Genomic DNA, 27601 nt, shown 5'->3' with positions numbered 1-27601 from the left:
ATCATTGATTGTCATTCCCCAGCGGACTTTGACGCCGTTTTTTTGTCGATCGCATGGTACAATAGAATGACTTTCACTGACAACTTTTAGTAACTGTTACTGATACTATACTCTGTTTTTTTTCTCAGGTAAGATTTCGACAGACGATGACAGAAGAAAAGCAGATGACGTCCCATACCAATCTATTTATTTTACTAAAAAAAGTTTCTAATCATTTTTAAGTTATCTATGGATGGGTTTAAATATAAATCCGTCATACGTCGTGTCTTGTTGTTTTTAACCAGTTTTATTGGTTTATTTAAAAAATGACAGATCGTATTTCAATTTTATTGGTTTGACGGAACGATGAACGACAAACGGACGCCGATGCGTATGAACTCGCCTTCAGATTTTTGTCATTTTTGACGCTTGTCAAAGTCTTGCCAAATTATAGGTTATAATTTTGTGTCAACTTTTGTTAAATACCCTGCGTTTTGGAAGATGATGCATTTTGATTCGTATTATTACGTGTGTTTTGTGTCTTTTGAAGTCAAGTGGAGGAAAAATCGAGTGAAAATTAACTGTAGACCCAGAGCACAGTTTATGGTTAATACTCGCTGCCCAGGCAGAAAGTCTTATACACCAATGAATGTTGCCATCGATAAAGTTTGTATACCATTTCGTCGTAGATAAGTGCCATCTCGTATATGGTAGAAGGATCAAACTAAACACATACTAAAAACTGGAGTAGCTGTAAAATATCGACATCACACGATAGGTAAATAATGGATTTTAGTACTGCAGAAAAATAATGTCAAAAGGTACTGGTTTAAAAAAATTAAGATTAAAGTTAATTAATCAACCTTTAAGGTATAAAATTTGGTAGGTGTTATTATTAATAAAATAGTTTGATTTATTTACCTATGTTGTTTTATTTATTCCTGTGGAATATTACAAATTTGTATTTGTACATAAGTTATATTGATAAATTTAATCATAAATGCGGGTAGTTTCATAAAGCTTGAAAGTAAATAATAGTTCTTTTTTATATTTCTTTGATATGTAGTGTCTTGTTCTTGTTTGTTTTGTATTAACACATACCGTTTTTATTAAATAAAATAACTCGATTACATTTTTTCAGTTTTATACAGTTTTTTTAAATATTTTGAAGTAATCACTTGTCATCTTGTCAATCAAATTTTAAATATATCGCTATGCGTTCCAGTTGTACCAACTTATTTCTTTGTAAAATAAAATAAACTACTTTGAAATTAAAATGACAGACACATCTATCACTGTCAAGGATCTTCTCGTTGGACAGACTATAGCGACTGCTAACAATTACTAGTAAAAGTCGACAATTTCCTTTATAACTTACTTCAATATTTACTGGTCCCCTGCGTAATTGTTAACCATTTACTGAATTTCCAAATTTCACCGTAACATTTACAACCCTACAGTTTACCCAACTTGTCGTACGACAAGTCACGTCGTATGCGGTCGGCTTTATCCGCGTTTTACGCAATGCGTTAATGTCGCATTCGATTATGTATTTATGACGGGTGTCATAATTATTTTTACGATTGCCAATCTCGAGCTCGCGTTTCAGGGAATCGGATATACAGGGGCGGCGCCCGGCATCGTTCCGTCCAGAGGCGTGGGTAAGGACACCTTGGCCGCGGCTGATTAATCGCAGTTAATTAGAATAATTATGTTGGTAATCGATCAGAGCCGTGTGTCTGTGCTGCCGATAAGTGCAATATTGTTTGTAAAAAATTGTGTGTGTTGTTGTTGAATTATTTTTTTATTATGACTTGAACTTGAACAGATTATGTAATTTTCAGATTATACAAGATGAAAAATGTAATACACGTGCAAAAATGCACGGTAAATTTCAGAGGTGATGTCTCATCAAAAAATATGAAAAAAGTGGTATACCGGATGCCTCTCAAAAGTTGCTCACCACTATAACTTCTTTTATTTTTTGAGTTAAAAAACGATATTTGGTATGTTAATATTCGACATAAATTAGTTCTGTTTCACCGGAAATTACTACAACTTTTGATTTTTAAATGGCACCCTCGGTATTTTTTTACTTTATTCGATAGAAAATAATACTCTGAATAGAATGACATATCATATGTCAACTTTTGACATTTTCGCATATGGTTTATTTGAAATTATAACTTGCGGTTCGTTACGAAAATTTGACTCGAAATACCAAGTGTGTGGTATCAAATTATTCGTAAAAAAATGCTTTTTCCAAATATGTTAATGAGCCACTCTCGTTCCATTTGAACAAATTGAGGTATGATTAAAAATATGATTTGAGCATTTTTTATATAATTGGCCAGGATAAGACACTAAAAACATTAGACGATCAAATCTATTTTTCCAAGACTACTTGATTAAGAATTAGTGTTTTTAACATAGCCATGGCACTCTAGATTGAATTTTAAAATACGATTTATTATTAAGCAAGAATGTCAAAAGTTGACATATTATATGTCATTCTATTCAGAATGTCATTTTCTATCGAATAAAGTAAAAAATACCGAGAGTGCCATTTAAAAATCAAAAGTCGTTTACGGTGAAACAGGAAGTGACCAAAAACAATTGAATACGTCAATCAATCCCAATTTATGTCATATACTAACATACCAAATCTCATTTTTTTAACTGAAAAAATAAAAGAGTTATAGGGGTGAGAAACTTTTGAGACGCACCCTCTACCCGGTATAAACATGGGTTCGAAAATGCATAGTTTGAAGTTACCTTCATTTTCCACAGTAAGGTTTGTCTATATTATTTGTCTGAAGGTTCTAACAATGTACTACCGTTGATTGAAGGAAATAAGTTCTTTCAATCAACGGTACTACCTTTGGTACTACTACGGTTTTAACAAGACTAAGCTAGGGGATGATAGTAGAAATTTTAAAAAAGTATAAGTTGCTGAAAAATTCAGATATTTAACATTTTTATTCAAATTGTTTAAAAATTATAAATTTCAATTAAGATTTTTTTAATTCACCCCGAGAAGGGGTGAAAAATATAAAGAAAGTGTTTTTATAAATACATAAAATATAAAGAAAGTGTTTATAAAAATAATTTTATTTATTTATTTCACCCCTTCTCGAGGGTGAATTTAAAAAAAATCTTTCACAACTTATATCAAAAATTCAAGTTTTTACCATAACTTAGTATTTGAAGGCCTATTATTCTAAGGTAAGAAATGTTTTTAGGAGAAAAAGTCATATACAAACAACATTTAAACTAAACATAAAAACATAACATTTGTTACTCAATGCCTGAGCCATTAATTTCAAACTAATTACAATACTATCATTTAATTGCATCTTCCTACTACAACTACCAGTCACCATTCAGTCGGTAGGTCAATTTCGACACCACGGCATATTATTGTGTCCCGTCCAATATTTACATATATTCATTGACAATCAATCGCTAACATTCATCATCTATACGCCCAAACAGGATATGTTATATGCATAAGTACGGTATTTCTCTTAAGTGTTTTGTACCGATTCATCTTGCTGCATTAAACAGAATGAATTGATTAAAAAAACAATTAAAAACAGAAAAAATATACAGGGTTGTTCACCACATACGACACGGAGTATTGTAGCTAAACAATTAGATTTTTACAAATTGTAAGTTTTGGGTTCGTTGAAGGACCATTAGAGTTACAATTTAAAAATATTTTTACACAATACAGAGTGTACAAATAAGTAAAAAATATTATAGTTGTATTTTTTTAAATGGAACACCCTGTATATTATTCTATTTTTAGATTCTACGATTGAAATAAAGGTAGATTTGATTAAGGTTTATAACACTTAAACCTTACCGTTTTTGAAATATTTTCAATTTTGTGAAATTGCAGTTAAAATTCATAAGACTTCATTTCTCCAAGGGTTTCAAAGTTTTTAAAACTAAATATTTACTGAAGATTATATATTGATCAGATATTATGTAGCAATAATAAAATTTTTACTACCTTATATAGAGTGTCCAAAAATTTATTTTATATAATTACTAGCTTTTAACGACAATAACTTGTTTAATTTAAATGGAACACCCTGTACATTTTATAAGAATTAGATGTACAATTTAATTGTCTATCAAATTATATTATACCATTTTTACCTATCTCTTTAAGTTTTCGTAGAAAATGCATTTTCTTATAATTTAGACCTCATTTATCACTATACCCATGGAATATTGACATTTAAATTAATTTATCAACTAGTGAAGGAGAATATCCATTACACTCAGCTACATTCCTAATGTAATCTCTTTCTATTTCATATACATATATAGTTAAATTAATTAGAAAACGTAGGTATAGGTTAATGATTTCTGAAAATTCGACTTTTCAAGTGGAGAAAGATACGTCTAAATATTTTTCGATACCGTTTGATAGAGAGTTATCCCGTGGTCTAAAAGGAATTTTTAAGAATGTCAATTATAAACTTGTGCATAGTGCTAATAATAAATTACAACAATTATTAGGTAATCCAAAAGATAAAACACCTCCACTGGAAAGGTCGGGTATTTATGAAATTTCTTGTAAAGATTGTAATCAGAAATATGTTGGGCAAACTAGGAGATCAATATTAACTAGATTTAAAGAACATTTAGCTCAGATAAGATATGGTAGACCGGATAAATCTTGCGTTGCCGAACATATTGTTGATAATGAACATTGTATAGATCTTAATAATTTAAAATTAATTAAACAAGTCTCAAATTACAGGCAATTAGATGCATATGAAAGCATCATAATTAATAAATGTAAAGATAGTATGAACAGAGTCAACGGTCCAATTCCTTCAAGTTCTTTGTTCCTACTACTCTAGTGGCGGAAATCTAACTGTTACGCTCAGTAGGCTCTGACTTGGTTGGCTAGATTTTGCCACGCCCACTCGGGGCCCACTGAGCGAGTATATAAACGCTCACCTTGTAGATTGTACTTTAGTTTATAATCATCTGCTGATGATGCTAACATGGTTAGCGAAACGCGCGTCCAGTGTAAAAGTAAAAGTGTTTTGGTGTATTGTGGTGATTTAGTGTTTTTATTTTGCTGTGTAACACCAAAGGTTCCAAACCTCAACTGTAAAGAGTATATTAAGTAAAGCCTCAATTGAAAATTTCAAATATTCAAAAAACTTCATATTTCAAAACTATTTATTTTAGTAATACAGTTTATATGGGACCATAGGTAGGACCTATCTATAGAGGGTAAATAATCATTTCACATTTGTAAGGCTCACTAGCTCTATATACAAAGTAAATCATTTAAATCAATGCATGAACTATTCGAAGTGTAACGCGAACGTAGTCGCGGGAAAAACCTAGTTTGTAATAACATCAAAATCAGTCAAAGTCGCAGTTTTCGAGATATTAACATATTTTAGTATGGGCGGCTATACGTGCCTCCCGGCGCCAATTTTTTTTATCTATAATGGTCTAATGCCGGATCCAGACCAACGACAAGACAGAAACATTCATGTTTTACGACAAAATTGCGACAAATCCAATACATTTTTGCGACATTTTTGTCTCATTTTTGTTTTGTTCCAAAATTCGGAGACTTTTCAATGTCCCGTCTCGAGTCGGTAAAGATCAAAGAGTCTGTGTTTTGTTCGTATATTTTACGACAAGTTGTCGACGCAGTGTGGATGGCGTGTGCTGCCATCAGTAGGAGACCAGTGAAATCACACATGGTTAATAAAACTCATTCGCAACAACTAAACTTTTGACTTTGTTTTATTTTTGTCCTTGCGGTGTGGACAATTTGTCTCAAATTTGTCTTATCAAAGTTCCCCATTTTTTGTCGCAAGTTTGTCCTGTTTTTGTCTCAAAATCGTGTTTACTTTTTGTCGCCTTTTTTGATTTTTTATGGTATGAAAATAAAAAAGTTAAAACTGAAAAAGAAAGTGATGAATAACAAAATACTTTCATTAGTTCTGATTAGTAAACATCGAAAAATTTAATTTCTTTTTCAATTAGATGCAAACAAGATTTTTTTCAAAACGTCTTTATTTGTTTTTGCGGAAAAACTACTGTGGTTTTTGTTTACCTCGAACCAGACTATTTAACGATGGCTTGCGCGCAGATGTGTAAAAATAGGGGAAAAAGATATTAGAAGTTAAAATTTTACACTCTGATTGCTTCCTGTAAGGAAGCGCCATGAACCTACAAACCAGGGGCGTACAAATTAATACATATAGTGTATTTTCTGTATTAACTGTTATTTATTCTATTATACTTTATTCAGAAACAGTAAACTGTATACAGGGTACTACAAATTCGAGGTACGAGCATTGGTATCTCGGTACCCAATAACGAAATTTTGTAATTTCCACAAACTGGCTATACTCTCATTTTATACATCTATAAATGCTAACTTGCAGGGGTGGATCGTGAATTTGTGGGGCCCTGTGCTGAAACTACATAAGTACTCAGGCCTACATAAGTACTCAGCTAACAGCCATATAAAAAACTGTTTCTATAATGATATAGTATTATTATTCTTCTTTACGTGGAGGTTGGCGATCATATTGGCAAAATCTTCACGATTCTCGGCTTTCCTTATGAGTTCTTCAAAAGTTAGGTGAGTCCAGTTTCTGATGTTTCTCAACCAAGATAGTTTCTTCCTGCCGAGACCTCTCTTTCCTTCAATCTTACCCTTAACTATCAATTGTAAGACGTGGTATTTTTCATTTCTCAATATATGCCCTAAGTATGATGTTTTTCTTATTTTGATTATATTGAGCAATTCTCTTTCTCTGCCTATTCTGCTGTAGACTTCGGTATTTGTGATATGTGGATTTAAGTAACATAAATGTTACTTAAATCTACGCAAGTATTAGTTGTACAAAAGGCGACCTTATTGCTGTGGTAGCAATCTCTTCCAGACAAACTTTGGGTGAGAGAGAAACCGAAATAGTGATATTTTGATAAGAATATAAAAAAAAACAATAAAACAATTTTATTTATTTACTTATTATGAATTAGTAAAAAAAATTGATAGGTTGTAGTCACAGAAATTGACAGTTATTTGGTCATCACATTCCAAGTCTTTTGTTAGATCACAATTTATGGAAAGAAGTGATAAATTATTTAGTCGATGGTTCGACATTGTTGTCCTATATTTATTTTCTACATAGCACATCTTGGAGAAGGAGCGTTCTGCTTCACAGCTAGTGATTGGCAATGTTAAAAAATCTTTAAAATGGTATAGCAGTTAGGGAACACGTTAATAAGTTTATTTTCATACATGAGCATAAAAATGTCACTGCAAGAGGTGTAAGACATAGATTGGAGTAAGTACGATTTTAATTGAATGCACTCATTCACTAAATGCTCGTCTACGTCATCGGGATAGTAATCAATAATATGACGTGCAATTTCCAAATCTATGTTTTCGATATTTTTGTCTTGCAAATCCATTAAAAATTTGAATTTTTTGGTATATCTGTATGGTATTTTGGTCTCATAGACTTGTCTCCTTTTATTTAAATCCATAATCAGCTTATCCAACGCAACTTTTAACTCTTTCTGCGTTCTCTTTAAATCTTTCTGCGCCGTATACTGAGAATTCACCTGTAGACTTATCTGAAAATTTTGGGATAATGCGTCTCTTGTTTATGTAATTGTAGTCTATTATTACACTAGTACTTAATTTTTTAGCTTTTTCGTCGTATTCCTGTAACATTTGATCTGATTGATGTCGTATGTTGCTCACAAAGTCTTTTAAAGAAACAATTAACTTGTTGCCTTCACAAATGTCTAAACCAGGGCTCTGTATTTTTTTATTAACTAAATGAAATCTCTCCAAAACTTCTTCCCAAAAGATAATCAAAATTGCAGTCTCGAGTTTCGCCATTTTATTGAATAAATTTCGTGACTCTTTCCGGAAATCAACTTTCTCAACCTCATTTTCGCTGGAACTTTTGAAAATTTTCATAATGTCATCATAATTATTTTTTAAGGCTTTGACAGCATCATAGTGGCAAGGCCATCTTGTCTGGCTTAAACTTTTTAACCTGAATTTTAATTTTATTTCACGATTCAACAGTTCCCACATATGGGTCTTTTGTTTTTCGCGGGGCCTGGAGGCCCCTTGTAACCTCGGGGCCCTGGGCTGCAGCCCAAACAGCCCGTAGGTAGATCCGGCCCTGCTAACTTGAGAACTAATGTCAAATATTATTAAATATTACAGTTTCGGCAAAATGGCATCGTTGAATGAAACTGAACATATCGAAATTAATTAAATCAAATTGTTTAAGTAATATTTTCAAAAGTCAATAACTCGGAAACGGTTGGTATGAGGTACATTATGTATTTTTCCATTTTTGTTTAGAATTGAAGGAAGAACCTAAATATGCAATAATATACAGGGAGTTCCATTTAAAAAAAATAAAACTTTGATATGCCACGACTTTATAACCGACTCTGTATACTTAAATTTACTACCCGCTAATAGATATTTATAAACCCTATAACTTTTATATTTAACTTTTTGCGGTACCTCCTATATTTTACCTAATAATCGACCATTTCCATACATAAAAGCCACCCTGTATACAGGGTTGTCCGAACTGTATTCCGGAAACTTCGGGAGCATGTTCTTCAGATAAAAATAAGTAAAAAAGTTCGTATAAATGTACGTCCTAAAATGCTTAGTTTCGGAGATACAGGGTGTAGAAATTTCATTTTTATTTCGATTTATCTCAAATAATTTCTCAAGTAACGTCAATATTCGGATGAAAATTGATGTCTGGGAGTTTTTTGACATGAGAAATTTGATTTTGATGTGAACATTACTCCTATTTGTAGAGGGCGCCACCTACATGTGTTTTCACTGTTTTGAAGAGTAATAACTTTTCGGTCGTACCTGTATAAAACTAGTAAGTGAAAAAATATGCATTTACGGTGTTTTTTACGTAACAAAGATCTCTTGGTAAAAATCACTACGAGTAATGGTTATCGAGATATTTGGAATCCAAATTATCAATACCTGTCATCAGTGACATAAATTAAACATATTGACTAAAAAGTTATTAGACTAAAATCATAAATTTGAAATGTTTTTGTGCCAAAAGTTCAACAGAAACTGTTCTTTTTTGAAGAGAAATTTATGATTAATTTAAAAAGATAAAAATTTCCCAAATTTATTATTTCAGTCCAATAACTACAGTAGGTACATCTGCTGGACCTGTGTCTATAAAAGGAATGCGGACAAAAAACATTTAAATAAACAGCAATATATTTTATTTGTCGACTTGACGAGTACGTCACCGCAAATCGCTCCGCCCACTCATTTTATTGGCTACTTGCAAATTTGTCGAATTTTTATTGATGGGACGCGTCGTCTAATTTTTTTACGAAAAACATCGAGAGAATATCGTTTCCCCTCTCACGGACACCCCGTAGCTACAGAACGGACAAACGTACTGTATCTACTCAACGTGTTTATTTTTTGTCAATAATAACATATATTGACTATTTCTATTTTAAATATCTTGAGAACAGTTGCTCGAAGCGATTTTTACCAAGAGATTTTTTTTACGTAAAAAATCACGAATATGTATATTTCTTCACTCAGTAGTTTTATACAGGTACGACAAAAAGTTATTACTCTTCAAAACAGTTAAAACAAATGTAGAGGGCGCCCCTTACAAATAGCAGTCATGTTGACATCAAAATCAAATTTCTCATATCAAAAAACTCCCAGACACCAATTTTCATTCAACTACTGACGTTACTTCAAAAATTATTTGAGAAAAATCGAAATAAAAATGAAACTTCTACACCCTGTATCTCGGAAACTAGGCATTTTAGGACATATATTTATACGAACTTTTTTACTTATTTTTATCTGCAGAATACGCTGCCGAAGTTTCCGGAATACAGTTCGGACCACCCTGTATAAAAGTGGGCAACGCTGTGCCGGTCAAGCTTAATCACGTCACTAAAAATTTATTTGGTATGAACTGTAGGCTAGTTAATGGAATTAAATATATGAGGCGCCACTGATGCATCGGTTGCATGCCCAAAAGGCACAATTACCGTCCGGTTGCTTTACTATGGCATGCCGCCGATTCATTCAAGCTTCTGCCCCACGGACATGTTTTATCACTAACTCAATTAATTAAAAATTCGAAACGCTCCTTTAGTTGAAATACAAACGAGTAAAATTATCTAGAAACATTTCTAAGAGTTTTCTTCCAAGTTAGGGATAAGGTAATAGATATCATGCACAGAATCAAATCCTTCAAACAATGGACAGGACACCTGGCAAGATGGACAGACAACAAATGGACCATCAGAACTACAGCATGGTACTACGAGGAATTAAGAGACCTAGAAGAAGACCAAACCTAAGATGGGACCATGATATTAGGAACTTAGCAGAGATAACTTGGACCCGCATAACTAACAATAGACAACAATATGGGCACAATTACAAAGAGATTACCTAAATATGTAAGAGAGGCTACACCATAATCCGAAATGGTGGAATAAGCTGTAAATTATGATGATGAATTTCTACTTCACTTGCTTTCCCATAAATGTTCTAATAATAGGCAAACTAAACATACTCATTATTTCTATACGTGTAAATAATTTGACGCTTCTACTTAGTCTTCAACATCGTCGATTGTCTAATCAATCATCTCGAAAAAGACGCGCTTCAGCCACAGATGCAAAACGGGACCCAAAACGGCCAAAAAACACGAAGAAGTGTGTTACTCTCAGTTCTAAATGTGGCCAAAGTAATAAAACCCAGTCGCCATCTTGAACGGAAGCGGATTTTTCCTCGACAACTTCAAGAAGAAATTAGTAAACGTCGAGCAGACGTTTAAAAGACATATTGCCAGCAAATTTAACGCACGATATACAATATTGCCATTTAATGTCATGCGATTATGAGCAAATTTGAATGGGAATTGTTCATAACTGAATGAATGTATTTTGGAGGAAGAAAATAGAAATTTTTACATATATTTATGAATAGGGGAATACACTTTTAACAGGGTGCCAATCAAAAAGTTGCCGCAAATAGGGGTTGCCACGGTTCAAAGCTTTTCCTACTACTTTATACGGGTCCAGCAACAATGCTTCTGGCATTTGTTTGTAGCTCTTATAATAAAAAACTTAGAAATTTTGTATAAGTGTATAAGCCTTTGAATAAGAAGACTAAGGAAGGAGCATAATGCTATCCATGTATTCATGCATGGTGGGCGGAAAAGGACTCTAGGGTGGGGATCCTTGACAGTTCTGTTTGACGATTCATTTGACACATTTGAATTTGATTTGAAATTTTGTGGATTTGTCAGTCTTTACGGAGCTTATTTTATGTTATTTATTATTTATTCTACTACTTATAGTTGTATAAAGGTAGTAAATCTAGATGGAAATTGTGGCAGAACTTAAATTAACAGTGACACTATCGCGACTTATCGAAAAAGACTCTAAAATAGTTGGTTGTGTAACGTGCGGTAGATCTCGGCAAAAATGTGTGAAATAATGGAACAACTTTTCGCTAGTAAGTGACTATATAATATACATACGTGTAGTAAACCGATCATTTATGAAATTCACTTAAATTAACTAATTATATCTTTTTTCTTGCATTTTTGCTTTTATTTACTACTTGTCAGGGATTAGATGTCAAAGAATTTAGATACGTCAATTTGACTTACCTGCTTCAGTAGCGTATCGGATGTTTGTGTTAATAAATACTTATTATAACTTATCTATTTTTATTAGAATTATATATTTTTATAACAATTTTAATGACTACCAACATTTATTCACACCGTAAAATAAAACAGCAAATTATTGAGTCTACCACATTGAGTCTACCTACATCATAGTTTTACATTTTTTAAATAAAATTAGAACGGCACTGATAAACCGGAATTTAAGTCGGCCATATTTGAGGCCCATCGCGGTGGACCTAAGATTTTTAGTATGCTCCTTCCTTAGTCTTCTTATTCAAAGGCATAAGCTAAAGTATGTATTAGGGTGGCTGAAAAAAGCGTGAGGAGACCGGTATGATTTTTTTTAATATAACACCCTGTATATTATTGTATTTTTGGCTTTCTTTCTGATCACTTTACATAATCTTAATATATTATTAAAGACGTTTCGATAGTTTCAATATTAATAAATAAATAAAAAAAATATTTTTTTTCAGCTTTTTAAAAAAAAAATATTAAAAATACAAGAAATGTCCTAAATGCAAAACTATACTAGGCATTTATTATAGTTGGTCTGTAGGTACTTATTTTGCTATAAATATCGTAATCTCAAACCGCCAAACCTTTTTAAAATGTAAAGTAGTTTTTCTTCTTTTTTTTAAATGAAACCGTTTATTTCATTTAAAAAAAAACGAAGAAAATGTATTTTATATTTTAGAAAGTTTGGCGCTCGGTTTAGCATATAATTTTGAACACCCCGTATGGTTCAAGATGGAAAGGAAAAATTAGTCTGAATCCAAAGACACATAGTAGTTCTATGGCAATGAAATATTGAGGCACCCTGTATATTATAAACAATATGTACAGGGTGGGTCAAATTCGACGCTTTTAAATGGAAACACCCTTTTCTATAGGAGATAGACAAAAACTAATATCGGTGTCTGGAGCTCAATTTTTGTCAAAAACATGATGGTGAAAACCGCATATCGATATCTGTTACCGTTTCGGAGTTACGGGGTGTTTTTCAAAAATATGCATTTTTAACAAACCGCTATAACTTTTTTGCTATGGACAATTTTGTATTTTTATGCAAACATTTTCAAATCACCTTTTTACGTAGAATTTAATGGTTTAAGTATAATTTTTTTAAAATTAATAATTTAAGAATTATCAACAGAAAATTTGATTTTTTATATGGGACACCCTGTATATTTTTAATTAGCTGAAAAGAATTTAAAATTACCTTTCCAAAAATATAGCACATTTGATATTTTGTTATAATCCCCTTCGAAATACAGATTTTTTAAAAGTTGGCCACTTTTAACTAGTAGGCTTTGGACCCCTCATTGATGATATGCCCTTAATGGAACTCGAACACATATTTTTCCAGCAAGACGACGCACCGCCTCTGAACGATGAAGTTATCAGCAAATTTCTGGAGCCAATTTCAAGAATAATTGAATAGCTGACCAAGAACCCAGCCGTTGGCCGTCGAGGCCGCCTGACTTAGTGCCCATGGATCTAATCCTATGGATATATTTGCGGAAGAATAAAGGTTCCTTATTCTTCTCTATAATCTAGACAAGAATTAGAAATACTTAGCAGTTATGAGAGGGTATCTTTCACCCCCACTAGGTTAATGAATTCCGCAAGAAATGTTCAAAAACTGCCCCGTCTGTCCATAACAGAAGACGGTCGATATGTCGAACACCTGTAGCAAAATCTCATGTCCTGGTTTGCTATTTATTTTTATTGTTATGAGATATAGTTTAAATGTGTTGATGTTGGTTAAATATATTTTAAATTGTTATAAAATTCTGCATCTCTCATAGCAAATATTATTTTCGTTTTAATTGATGCTCACAGCTAGAATTTTTTTGCATTACAGCCGGTCGGTGCCGTTCAAAGCCTACTTATTTAAAGCGGGCGAATTTTTATATACTCTATATCTCGAAGAGGAATCGAGCAAAATATCAAGTGTGTTATATTTTTGGAAAGGTAATTTTAAATTCTTTTCAATAAATTAAAAATATACAGGGTGTCCCATATAAAAAACCAATTTTTCTGTTGATAACTCTTAAATTATTAATTTTAAAAAAATTATACTTAAACAATTAAATTCTTCATAAAAAGATGCTTTGGAAATGTTTTCATAGCAATACAAAATTTTCTATAGCAAAAAAGTTACAGCGATTTGTTAAAAATGCACATTTTTGAAAAACACCCCGTAACTCCGAAACGGTAACAGATATCGATATGCGGTTTTCACCATCATGTTTTTGATGAAAATTGAGCTCCAGACACCGATATTAGTTTTCGTCTATCTCCTATAGAAAATGGTGTTTCCATTTAAAAGCGTCGAATTTGACCCACCCTGTACAATATCTTCAAAAATTTTGTTGCATAAATATAATGTGTAATATTATATCCTATACTGTAATTTTTTAAGTTGTTAAATGACTGTTATATTGCCCCATTAACAATATCAAGTTAAATAAAAAGGGTTATATTTTAAGATCTTATAAACATGACGGCTATTTTTTGAGTGGCCTGTGAACTAAACTAAACATAAAGGCACTAATAGTCTTAGTAAATGTTATTTTAAGTGCGAGATACTAAACAGAACCTTAAAAGAGTTTTTTTATTACATCTTGATAGCTCCATCTGATATAACAAAGACGATTTTCATCTAGTTTTAATTAGGTACATAACTAAATTTTAACACGGAAGTTATTTTTTGATTACTGTCCTTTTAGTATCGCAATTTTTGTTTATTATCTTAGTTCATTATACAGGGTTGTTCACCACATAAGACACGGAGTATTGTAGCTAAACGATTAGATTTTTACAAATTGTAAGTTATGGGTTCGTTAAAGGACTATGAGAGCTACAATTTAAAAATAATGTTACAAGATAGAGAGTGTCCCAAATAAGTAAAAAATATAATAGTAGTATTTTTTTAATGGAACACCCTATATATTATCCTATTTTTGGATTCTACAATTAAAATAAAGGTAAACTTGATTAAGGTTTATCATACTTAAACCTTACCGTTTTTGAAATATTTTCAATTTTGTGAAATTGCAGTAAAAAATTTAAGGCTTTATTTCTCCAAGGGTATGAAAGGTTTTAATACTAAATATTTACTGAAGATTACTTATTGAAGAGATATTGTGTTGCAATGGTAAAAATTGGCACCGGGAGGCACGTATAGCCGCCCATACTAAAATATGTTAATATCTCGAAAACTGCGACTTTGACTGATTTTGCTGTTATTACAAATTTTGTTGCAAATACTATTCCTAATCTTAATTTGAAAACCGCGTTTCGCTAGCTACTGTAATTTTGGAGTTACGATTTTTTAAAACTTTTAACCCCCTGCCATACCCCCTTACCAACCCCCCATCCCACCAAAAACTAATGGCCAGATTCTCGGGTGCCACAGTATTTTTGTGCCAAATTTGGTTAAAATCAGTTCAGCGGTTTTTGAGTTACAAGTAACTCATTTTGAGTGAAATTAAAAAAAACTTTTTTTTTGCTGATCCTAATAGCCTACCATACCTATTGGTATGGTCGGCTAAAAAATTGTACTACCTTATACAGAGTGTCCAAAAATGTATATTAAATAATTGCTAGCTTTAAACGGCAATAACTTGTTTAATTTAAATGGAACACCCTGTATATTTTACGTGAATCAGATGCACAATTTAATTGCCTATCAAATTGCATTATAATTGTCTATCAAATTGCATTATACAATTTTTACCTATCTCTTCAACTTTTCGTAAAAAATTTAAAAAGACAGAAAGTTCTACAGGGTGTCCCCAAAAAAAGTTACATATCAAAGTTGTATTTTTTGTAATGGAACGCTCTATATATTAATTGATTTACGGATTTCGGGAGAAAAATAAAGGTGAGTTTTATAAGAGAAGTATATGACTAAAATGTAAAGTTTTTGACATATTTAACATTTTCTAGAAATATGAACAATTTTTAAATTACAACCCAGATAGCACAAAAGGAACATTTATATTCTAAGAATATTCCTCCTAAGTTCTTATAAGTATATTCTTTTTTTAATAAGTATGGCATATGAATAGTACATTCTACAATGAATGTGATTTAAAGGTATATTATCAGCATGACCTTAGAATGTCTTCTTAAATTATGGTTTACAATAAATTTTAAGTATCTGCTATTCACGTTCTAAACATATCAATATCTGAATAAAAATACAGGAGAATAAAAATGATTTCGAAATGAAAAAATGAATACAATACATTATATTTGTATATTTTCTTACTATCAGTTACTATTAAATTTTTGTGTATTAAATAATTAGGGATTTTATATATTAGTCTATATAGATGCCCCGTAAACAAATATTCAAGCAAAAATGCAGTGTTTCTTATTCTAACAAATAAATAAACCTGTAAAACTGTATAAATAAAAACGATCTTCCATTATGAAATAAAAAGATCGGTTATACCAAAAGATAGTTTGATAAAACTCGATAGATTTTAATCGATTTTTTGGGTAAAAAGATCGATCTTCGATTGAAATCGATTCGAATCGTACATCCATAACATAACCTAATAAAAAAACAACAAGTGAACTATAAACGTAAACGTACTTCATCCAAACTATTTTAATAATTAAAACACTAAGATAACGTAAAGATAAGTGATACAAATAATTATTTTAAGGATAGAATCGGTAAAATAGTTCTTGTTATGTTTGTGTTTTCAGTATCTATTTTAAGGTGAGTGAATTTAATGTTCTAAAACCATGAGACCTCGAAAAAAAATAGGTTATACTAAAAAATATTTTAAAATTCAACCAAAAAAGAGGAGCCAAAATCTTATTAAGTCAATGTGCGCGTTCAGGGAACACAGCGGCTGACCGACCGCTGAGTATTTTACTCAGCGGCTGACTGTTTTTGCGTGTAAAAAGAGACCGTTTAGGGAAACCGCTTACTCAGCCACTCAGCCGCTGACCGTCCCTGAACGCGCCCAATGTTACGCAAATATGACTTCAATATTGTACATTAAACTGGATTCAGACCAAAGTGATTTTTTATTATCCTCTGTACATCATCAAAGTAGTAGTATCTCTGGTAGTATCATTGAAGATTTCTGTTCTGATAAGTGTAGTTCCAGTGCTGAAATTTCTTACAGTAATAGTATTTATATAGGTATTTTTGTAGGCTCTTCTATAATCATTTATTGTGTATTTTTTAAGAGAAAGGTATTTTTTAGAATTAGTAGGTTCGAGAATTATCTAGACTTGACAAAAGCAATTTTAGGTATTTGAACTTAAAGATATTTGGTGTTGCAAAGACTGTAATAATATATATTTTAGACTCCATGAAAGGTCAATTTCAAGAGTCAAAAGAAACCGAAATTATCAATATAATTAAAATATGGCTTGTAAAAACAAAAGAAAGATTAAAAAATACCAAGGTAAGTTGTGCAAATTTATTTGAACAGTATAATTCTGCTGATATTATTTCAGAAGGGTAGACAAGAGAATATAGAAACATAGACATAGAAGATGATATCAATGTATATTGTTATATTAAAATATTTTTAATTAATAAACATATATTACTCAAGTTCGTCTTTATCCTTTTTTATTATTAGTAGTTTATTTTCATTTACTATACCTAGTTTATTTTCATTTACATGATTTGATCTGAGTAGATCTTTATTATTTGATAAAATTTAGGGTGGCTGTAATATGTCTGACGTTACTTCAACATAGCTGTCTAATTAGTCCAACTTTAACAAAATTTCTCAGAAATTTGCCGAAAATGCAAACTTATCCTACATCAGAAAGAATTGATATATGATTCTATTAGTTGGTAAATGCAGTGTGCATTCACCAATTAATAGAATACTTAAATGCTCCTGGTTTTATCTAGTCTGGGTTTTTTTATGGGGATATGTTAAAGACCGAACAATATTGTAGCTGCTCTTCGAGGTAGAACCCACATATACTTTTTAAAATGAAAAGATCCTTTTGAAAAGACAATCATTTTATGCAGTTAACAGGAAAGAAAGCATTTTGAGCATTTAATTTCATTTAGCTAATTTTTGTCTAGGTAGATTACATTTTATTTACCTAATTTATTTAGCTCTCTAGGCATTCTTTGACCAACTTCGAATTGATAATTACTGAATTTATCGCTTTTAATGCTGATTGACTGATTGAAATTGATAATCACTCATATGTAGACTAGGTATCCTTCAAATCATTAATCATAGACCAAAAAAAGAGTTTACAACAACACAAATACCTATCACTTCTACTCTTCATCACTTCTATCATGTTTATTTCCATTTTTTAACTCGTATAAGCATAAATTTAGGCTTCGTATCGCTCAATGTGAATTGTAATTTGTAGTTTCTTCTTTTTGTCCACTCTTCTTATGCGAAGAATAATAAATTTTTGCTTTGGCGTTTGCTGAAGACCAGTTTTTAATTACACTGTCGCAAGACGCGTTTATGAGATATCGGACTCGATAATACTTTTTTTCTTTGGTTTGCTGGCAGTCTTCTTCTTCATACGTTTCTTCTTTTTATCATCTTTCGTTTTCGTCTTCTTTTTTTCTTGTGTTCGACTCATTCTTCTTTGCAAAAATGACGACTGATTTAGAGATGTAACGACATTGAAACTCGCTATTTTATGCTGTTATTACGGATGGTTTTTTTTTCATATTTATTTTGTTTCGTTTTTCATTCTTGTTGAAGACGAAGGTTGTATTTTTGAATGTGAGAATATGCCCGCGCTACAAATCTTAGATCTTGTGAGCTTTGTGTCTATGCATTCTTTGACCAACTTCGAATTGATGGATACTGAGTTGATCGCTTTTAACGCTGCTTGACTACTGATCATGATATATTATATCAACTTTGGGACTTAAAAACATATCTGCGAGAGTTACTGCCCAACAGACAATTTTCACATTTTACATCAAATATAAAATTTGCACATAGTGCACACACAATTTTTTTATGTTGTAGATTTTTTTGCAGTAGCATAAATCCAAACTTTTGTAAAGGAACACATTATAGTGTTAATTTTATTAATAAAAATTAAATTAATTATATATCACATTTAATGGTCAGAATGGAAAATGTTCGGAATATTTTACATTTATAATTGAACAATCCATTATTATCACCTGATGTGTCAATGGCGAAACCCGAGAATACTTATTTATTTATCTTTGTGCATTAGTTATGCTCGCATGCGAGATAATGTGGTTTCGATGAAAACGAGAATTAAAATAAGAATAAGCGGCCATGAATAATTTATTTAATTTATTGAAAATACAGAAATGTTTGTTTAGGAAGACGAAGAAGAAAGTCAGCTTTCTTCTCAATTAAAATTGAAGATACATCCATCTAAATTAGTTAAAATTAGATTACTGACAACGATAGCGATGAAACGATTAATACTAGTTGGGTTTGGAACCTTTGGTGTTACAACAGAAACCGTTATTTACAAATAGAGCGTTTATATAGACACTCGATTGGTACTGACCAAGCGTGACAATATCAGTGAAGTAAGAATTCTAGTGTTTCCCCATTTTCCCCACAGAATCTGCATTCGCCGTTGTTTCTTAGCTTCAATCTATTGAGGTGTTCATTGAAGAGACAGTGTCCTGTTAAAAAGCCCGTGACAATCCGAATAGTGTTCTTACTTAAATCAAGGAAAATCTTTGATTTTTCTCGGTCGCGTAAGTCCTGAGAAATTTCTTCGTATCTTAGACCGTTGGAGCCGGACGGGGCTATCCCTGTCCGTCATACCAGGAACCCTCTACTGATTGTGGTCAAGTCTCGCGGGTAGAGGGTGTGGGGGGGGTCCTAGCTTAACCGCCTGGACCAAGAGGAGACAACCTCACCAAAAACCTAAGTCCTAAGATGGCTGGACCAGGTCAAAGGGATGCATGGCTAGATAGAGGACTAGCCATTACTGGCCTCAACCTTGGGGCATCAGGGGGCACCCCATTGTATTTACCCCTTACTTCTACATGCGGGGCTCTGTAGAAGTGGACCGACTGTCTCTAGCGACTCGTGGGAACACCTATGAGATCTAGTACTAAAAACACCACCGGTGAAGCTGTGGGGAAGCTCCCTAGCGACACTAGGAACACTATAAATGAAAGTTCCAAGGGACCAAATCCAAAGGAAACTACAAGAGGGGCGGCTGACACTTGCTTGGGATCATCCTCCACAAGTGGCACACAAGCTACCACCTTCTCCAGCAAGGGACCCAATAAGTCAACCAGACCCAATAAGCGACCCAATAAGCGACACAAGCTACCGTTTCGTCTACCTGACCTGGGTCAACCAGGCGGGCTAGACGATCCTCTGAGAGAAGGTCTTAGCGGAGCAGAAGCACGGAGATACCTCCGAATGCTCCACGAAGGACTTGCTCCAGAGGAAGGAAAAGCGAAAACACTCCTCCAAAAGGGGAGAGTAAAGAAACGAAGAAACAACCTGACTCATCTCCATCAAAGGTCAAGAGAGGAAAAAAGGCAGGATGGAAAGCCGTCCAACACCGGGAGGCAAGCAGGGACGTATCACCAGCTTTGCCGCTATTGCTGGACAAGTGAAAATGGCGGTGCTGCCACAAGATTTCCCAGAGGTTGCTCTGTCCACCGATCAGCAAACATCTCTAAAACAGGCTATACTGGACGAAGTAGTGGCGATCGGATCGTAACATAAGGATCTACAAAATGTGGGTCAGCTGCGTTTTGCGGGGATACACTTTCGGGTGGCCATGATCCTCACAAATTGTGTATCTCAAGAATCGACGAATTGGTTGGTGGAAATCGCACCTAAGCTTAAAAATTGGCAAGGGCCGGAACTGGTTGCAGTAAAGGGAGAAAACATCTCTAAAAGGGCGGCCATCACAGTCTTTCTGCCGAGGAGCAAGGGGAAAGACACCACCTACCTTATTTATATTATTATCCAAAGAGGACTCCGTATCACTGAGAGATGGTGTAGGACTGTCGGGCTGAGTATCAACTCAGACAAAACCGCGATAGTGCCATTCACCAGAAGGCGAAGTCTGAAAAACTTGAAAAGAATCCAACTAGATGGAACTGCCAACACAGGAAGTTAAATACCTGGGAATAACCCTGGACAGTAAACTCCTGTGGAACAGGCATATTAAGAACACTACCAGCAAAGCCATAAAGGCTCTCATGATATGCAGAAGACTGGCCGGAAATAGATGGGGCTGCCCCCCTAACATTTTGCGCTAGATGTATACCATGATAGTAAGACCCATGATTACTTATGGAGCAGTTGCCTGATACACAAAACTAGAGCAACGGACGGCAAGGCTAAACCTATGCAAAGTCCAGAGACTAGCATGTGTTTGCATCATAGGAGCCATGAGAACCTGTCCAACAGCAGCAATGGAAGTCATTCTAGATCTAACACCACTGCACATTGTCATTGGTAGATATGCCAATGCGACAATGATTAGAATGGTCACTAACGGAATTAGTACTGGGAGAATTGTCAGATCAGGGGCTTGGAACACCCTCAAAAAGGAAATACTACTCCTGCAACTCCCAGTGGACGATATGCCAAGAACGTACAACTTTGACAAACATGTCAATGTAGTATTGAGCAATAAGAAGGATTGGAAGAGCGAAACGCTTGCCCAGCAGTTAAAAGACCATACCGACCATACCATAACTTGATATACTGATGCTTCCAAAACCAATACGGGAACAGGGATCGGAGTATTTGGGTCGAGAACTAAATATTCCGAACCAATGGGCACTTACCCTAGTATCCTACAGGCAGAAATCTACGCTATCAAAAGATGCGTACAACTTATCTTAGATAGGAACTATCGGAAACAAGAAATAGCCATCTTATCGATAGTCAAGCAGCGTTAAAGGCGATCAACTCAGTATCAATCAATTCGAAATTGGTCAAAGAATGCATAGAGAAGCTGAATAAATTAGGCAAAGAAAACAAAGTCCTCCTACACTGGGTGCCTGCTCACCAAGGGATAGAAGGCAATGAAAAAGCAAATAATCTAGCTAGGAAAGCAGCGAACACTCCACTAACTGAACCAGAACCGTTCTGCTTTCCAAGTGGTAACCAACTCAAGGCGGAACTCAAGAACTTGGAAGATTCCATCCGCAACCTGGAATGGAAATTTTCCAATGGTCTAAGACACTCGAAGAAGTTTCTGAGGGCTTATGATGAAGAAAAATCACAGATCTTCCTGGGTCTGAGTAAGAACAATCTTCGGATTGTCACGGGGTTTTTAACAGGACACTGTCTCCTCAACGAACACCTCAGTAGATTGAAACTAAGAAGAAACGGCGAATGCAGATTCTGTGGGGAAGATGGGGAAACACCAGTACACCTCATCACTGAGTGCGCCGAGATGACAACCATTCGTGCCATGAATTTTGGTACGACTGATATTGGAGATGGAGAACTACCCTCTATAAAACCGTCCCAGATACTGGCTTTTGTCAAAGCCCTGGGACTGTATGATAAGTTATGATTCAAGAAAGGGGGACACAATGGATCTGTAAGGTCGAAGTGATTAACCCCCCTCCCACTCATTCTAAATCCTAAAAAATTCTACCTGCTGAGCCTTATCCAGGGTCAGGACTTCAATGTAAGGACATCGAGTTGGCGAGTCATCAACTCGAGGGGGAGGGTCATGGTCGGGTCCTCACAATAGGAATTGACCTCAAATCCAAGGAGGCAATAGAGAAAGAGGGACATATCCTCTATTATAGATACGGGACAACACCGGTATCAGGTCTAAGGAGAGAACAAGTTAAAGAGGTGGAGAAAATGGAGACAGATCCTCCAGCCTCCACCTCACGGGTTCCTCAGCCGGAGGCAAGCTCTTCGACTGTGAAGGGCGGCATGGAGGGCCAAACTCCAACCGTGGAAAGGTGTGTACCCTCGGAGGAAGAACTGTTGTCAGAGGAGGATGGGAAATACCCTGTCCCCTCTACAACAGGGGTATGATGGGTTATAGACTGTGTGGTGACTCAAGGAAGGGGGGCACAGTAGATCTTTAAGGTCGCAGTGATTAACCCTTCCTCTTACTTATTCTACATTCTACATTCTCTAGACCGTTGGAGGATTTCCATTCCAGCACTGATAAAAAAGATAGACTTGAACTAAAGTCGTCATCGTTCTTGAAAAAAAAATTTAGTGGCAAGAGAATTTATTTTAGCGTAAAAGCAAATATTTTGCCTGAAGAAAAACTCTCTTAACTCAAGAAAACTTGTTCTCTTGAAAAATTCGAAAATTTCTTTTGAATCTATTTTCATTCAACCAAGTGCAAGTTACTTTGTTTTAAGATAATAACAAAAATACGCTAGGAAGTACTTCATTCAAGAAACATGGCCATTTTTCCAATAGCTAAATACTCTTTTGATGAAAAATAGTAACGACACGCAAAGACGATGACCAAGGACGGTATATACAATCAGTCGGCAGTCCGATCAGTCTCACGTCGCATTTCATAGGTCGCACATCATAGTACGCGGGGGTTTTGTTGCTTGGAATTGTCCACTTGGGTTTTTGCATAATTTGCTTTTTAAACGCATATCGTATAACAAATTAGTGATCGTTATTAACATGCATTTGTCATTTTTTATAGAGAAATTTTAGGATATATGGATTCTTTAAAGGAGTTTCTGAAAAAATGGAAATTAGTGTATTTATTTGCTATATTTGAACCTAAGAGACATTTACCTAATGCACCTGTATAGATAATGCATGCGTGACTATAGATAGAATAAGAATATAGGTATCGATTTTTTTATGCAAATAATTACAAAAATTTTAGAATTTCTAGTCGTCGTGTTAAAAAAATCAAAATGTGACCAAAGCTTATAATTTTAATAATTTGTTTGCTTTACTTTGATTAATCGTGATGTAACATTTTTTTGTAATTTGTAGAGTGATGAACCACCCCAAAAAATACCAAGGAATGAAGAAGCAGAAATAAATACCTACTATCGAAGAAAATAATATCACTTAGTACAGACTAGGAAAACCTAAATTTATCAGAAAATAATATACCTTGTAATATGCCTGTATATGATGTATAGACTTCTCTTAGATCAAAATAAATTTTAGTTGAGTCAATGGTATTCGCTATTGGTTTAAGAAAAGTGTCTCTTTAATCAAGAAATATCCCTTTTCAATCAAGAATTTTTCCATGAATCAAAGAGACTATTGTTCTTGTAGCAAGAACTTCTTTGCATATTAATTTTGGGTCAAGAGTGAAATACTTTGGACAGATAGATCCTTCTATTCTCTAAAGTAATTTTTTAAAGCTTATGAAAAGATAGTTAATGCTTTGGGCAAAGAAACGTCGTTCTTGGCCCTATTGAAAAGCGCCAATCTTTTGGGTCAAAGTCATATTCATTTCGACTGAGAGATCCTTTTTTTCAGTGAGATTACGGATGGAGTCTTCTAGGTTTTTGAGTTCCAGTTTAAGTTGGTTTCGACTGTCTTACCCTTATGTAATGTAAATTTAAAAATTAGCCTATTATAATCGAAATTCATTTACATTTTAACAATTATTGAAATGCGATAGTATTTATTATACCTAATGTCACAAGACGGTATTACCAAACTACATATTATACCCATTCGCCTGACATCTATGCATAGGCAATCGATACAAAACGACGAAGATTGCCTATAAGCATCAACAGACCTACGTGCAAGAAATTACCATATAAATTACAAGAGTTTTTCAAACGACCCTAAAAATGTGAAACCAATTAAAGATGATTGAATATAATCTTAATGCCGATCTTACTATACATAATCGCTTTTATGTAATACGTTTTAATAGATTTATTAAAATATTTCGATGAATTACAACATATATTAGAAATTGAATATCATTTGTAGCATATTTCATTTGAAAACAACACCTGGAATAGTGGACGATAACTTACTATAACTAACTATACAGGGTGTATACGATAGGTGCACCATTACAAACAGGCCATCTCAGTCACTCTAAAACAGCTGTTTGACGTTTCTGTTAGTAATAAATTTGAATTCATTGTTTTTCCCGTCTTTATTTTAAATTATTTGTTGTTATTTTAAAATTTGTTTTATACAGAGTGTCTAAATCTGGAAAAATATTGCGTTAGGACTTGAATTATAATGAAATTATTTTGAATCTTAGGACGTTTGAGAAATAGTTACCTACTAGTGCAGCGTGCTATAGTTGCCAGACAAAAAATATGAAACAACTTTTAACTAAAGTATTGTAGCCACACGATTAGATTTTTTGAAATTGTGAGAAATGGGATTGTTGGAGGACTACAAAAAATCCGCAATTTAAAATTATTTTCAAAAGGTACAGAGTGACCCAAATAAATAAAAAATATCAAAGCTGTATTTTTTAAATGGAATATACCCCTATATTATTACATTTTTAGTTTCTACGATAAAAATAAAAGTAAATTTTATTACGATTTACCGCACTTTAATCTTACCGTTTTTGAAATACTTACGATTTTGTGAAAATGCAGTAACAAATTTAATGTATCATTTCTCTAGGCTTATTTAAGTTTTAAAACCAAATATTGTACTGAAGTTTTTCTATTTAGTAAATTTTGTGTTGCAATAATAAAAATTATACTACCTCATACAGAGTATCTAAAAATATATTTTAAATAATTCCTAGCTTTAAACGGCAATAACTTGTTTAATTTAACTAAAACACCCTGTATATTTTACGATAATCAGATGCACAATTTAATTGCCTATCAATTTGTATTATACCATTTTTACCTATCTTTTTTAATCGTTTTCGGCGAAAATGCATTTTCTTATATTTTAGACCATTTATTAATATACCCATGGTATATTGACATTTTAGATTACTTTTAAAGATGTAACAAATTTTCAAAGACTACCAGATACTAATATTGTCGATCTATAGTTCGCTCATTTCATTAAAAAATAACAAAACTGTTTAAATATTTGTAAAAGAAGATCAATTAATATGACCACAGTATTCGACATACATTAACTAACAGCGTTGATTAATAATTCCTCCAAACAATAAAAAACTAATGTTGTATGTTAGACAGTGTGGTAAAAAGTCACGCTTTATAAATTTTATTTAATTTTTTGACGAATGCATATTTATAACAACAGAGACGTTCATATTCATAACTTATTTTCATATTGATTTCTGATTCCAAATCCACATTTATTTAAAACAATTTATTAACTAAAACAATTAAGTATGTAATTAATTAATATTTGGGTGAAATAATAGTGGAATATTTAATTGGTATACTCTTTTACAAAGATTTAAATAGTTTTATTTTTGTAAACAAATGGGGGAGGTAGGTAAAAATGGTATATAGTAGAGTTATTTACTTTGAATTTAAGGAATTTAGAGCAAAACAAATGTAAAAAATTCTGAAAATTTGGTCAATCTACACTTAAATCTAAAAACTGAAAATTCAACACTTGCGATTTTAAATTTAACCATTTTATTGGCTTTCACTAAACACGTAATTTTGTCGATGTCATTTAAAAATAAAATTTAAAAACTATTTTATCTAAATTAGCCAAACCAAAACTCATTCTTTCTCCATTAAACAGAAATAGCCCAATTCAAACGTTTTATGTAAATATAATGGACTTTTAACAGATTTAACAAATAACTTATGTTTTCACCGTGAAATTTAAAATTGACTATTAGAAACCAATAAAATGTGGAATTTTTGTCACCCAAATACCACAAAAATAATGAGAAGTAAACTTATTTTGGTTTAATTTTAATTGACAATGACAAATATTCAAGGATTTCGATTAGTCGGCCAAAGTCACGGTCTGGTATAAGTAATTGTTGCATCGATACATAATTCACGAATAAAATTATGCCAAAAGAGGAGAAAAAAGAAAATAAATAAGCCAGAGCGATCTTGAAGAATGGTTTTAATGTCACACGAAACGTTTACAAAACTGGTTCCGATTTTTTCGTTCGTTAAATGAAGTATGAACGTAGTTTTTGCGAAGCCTTGTATGAATAAAAAAGTCAGAAAAAATACAGAGTGATCCAAAGTATACAGGGTCCGGCAATAGAATTTTGTTTAAGTGCAAACCTAAGGTATGTACGAGGATGTATTTCAGAAAAATATTTTAACTCTTATAGGGTGGCTCAAAAAAGTGTGAGTAGATCGGGATGATTTTTTTAAAGGGAACACCCTGTATATAATTGCATTTTTGGCTTACTTTCAGATCACTTTACATAATCCTAAGATATGAGTAAATATATTTCGATAGTTTCAGAGATATTAATTAATTAATAAATATAAAAAATATATCTTTTTCAGCCTTTCTTAAAAAAAATCTTGAAAATACTAGAACTGTCCTGAAATCAAAACTATAATAGGTATTTACTTTAAATGGTCTGCACTTACTTTGCTATAAATATGGTAATCGTAAATCATACAGGCTGCTCAAAATTCTACGCCAAACTTTCTAAAATATAAAATAATTTTTCTTCGTTTTTTCAAATGGAACAGCCTGTATATTATTTTTTTATTAGATGGAGAATTGAAAACTGAACATTTTTTGTATTTAGAGTATTTCAAAATTTTTAATGGTTTCGCAGATATTCGTGGTTTTATATTTCATCACCTGGAATGAAATGTAACCTGGAATGGAAATCTTGCAATGGTCTAAGACACTCGAAGAAGTTTCTGAGGGCTTATGATCAAGAAAAATCACAGATCTTCCTGGGTCTGAGTAAGAACAATCTTCGGATTGTCACGGGGTTTTTAACAGGACACTGTCTCCTCAATGAACACCTCAGTAGATTGAAACTAAGAA

General features: G+C 33.0%; 1 protein-coding gene and 1 long non-coding RNA gene across 3 annotated transcripts in view; one reads left to right on the top strand and one right to left on the bottom strand.

Annotated features, from left to right (window-relative positions):
- LOC115881890 (growth arrest-specific protein 2-like) overlaps positions 1 to 27601 on the bottom strand; it is a 126415-nt gene that overhangs the window by 76196 nt on the left and 22618 nt on the right. The window lies entirely within an intron of this gene.
- On the top strand, positions 17005 to 17268 carry LOC115881910. Its single transcript, XR_004050103.1, has 3 exons — positions 17005 to 17019; positions 17076 to 17176; positions 17229 to 17268. It is a non-coding gene; the product is annotated as an uncharacterized LOC115881910 (long non-coding RNA).

Source organism: Sitophilus oryzae, unplaced genomic scaffold (genome assembly GCF_002938485.1).
Source record: "Sitophilus oryzae breed Bouriz unplaced genomic scaffold, Soryzae_2.0 scaffold_1111_pilon_pilon, whole genome shotgun sequence".
Classification (NCBI taxonomy): Eukaryota; Metazoa; Arthropoda; class Insecta; order Coleoptera; family Curculionidae; genus Sitophilus; species Sitophilus oryzae.
This window is presented reverse-complemented; position numbering and strand designations above follow the sequence as displayed.